Below are 907 nucleotides of genomic sequence, written 5' to 3'. Positions count from 1 at the left end.
ACACACACACACACACACACATACACACACACACACATACACACACACACACACACACACACACAACACATACATAAATATGTATATATGTATATATACATAATATATATGATAGGATTGCTTCAATATTTCAGGGGTAGTCTGAAGTATCTAAGCAACCAGGGGATAGTTAAATCTGAAGGCACTCCTAGAGATTACTTGTGTGGGTACCGTCTTTATTAGAAGGTATCCAGATGCAGGTAATTTATCGGTTAAACCGCAGTTTATAATTATAATCAAGTGGAGAATGGAGAAACAAACACAAGAAGAAGCAAGTCGATTGGGCTAGTTAGCCATTGATTTAATTATGTGGAAATTATATGAGTCATTTACGATCGTTTCGATGTGTCAAATGGTTTGGCAGATCTCTTCAGAATGTTGAGAAGTATGTTAAAGTTCATGGTGTGAGAGATGCAGGAACAACAGTTAGTGGATATAGTAATGCATATAGTGGTATAAGAATACTAAATTACTAAAGAATTACTAAAATGTAAGACTAACTTTACCTAACACTATTCTTATACCACTATATGCATTACTATATCCACTAACTGTTATTCCTGCATCTCTCACACCATGAACTTTAACATACTTCTCAACATCCTGAAGAGATCTGCCAAACCATTTGGCACATCGAAACGATCGTAAATAACTCATTATATAATTTCCACATAATTAAATCAATGGCTAGCTAGCCCAATCGACTTGCTTCTTCTTGTGTTTGTTTCTCCATTCTCCCATGGGAAGAGAACATCGACAATGCAGAGAAACGAAAGGAGAAGAGATACGAAAAACTAATCGAAGAGTGCAGAGAACAGGGATGGACTGTCGAGTATTACCATCTGGCAGTGGGGGCCAGAGGCTTCTT

The sequence above is a fragment of the Octopus bimaculoides genome, chromosome 3 (assembly GCF_001194135.2).
Source record: "Octopus bimaculoides isolate UCB-OBI-ISO-001 chromosome 3, ASM119413v2, whole genome shotgun sequence".
Lineage (NCBI taxonomy): Eukaryota > Metazoa > Mollusca > Cephalopoda > Octopoda > Octopodidae > Octopus > Octopus bimaculoides.
The sequence above is the reverse complement of the archived record's forward strand: the minus strand, read 5'-3'. Positions refer to the sequence as shown.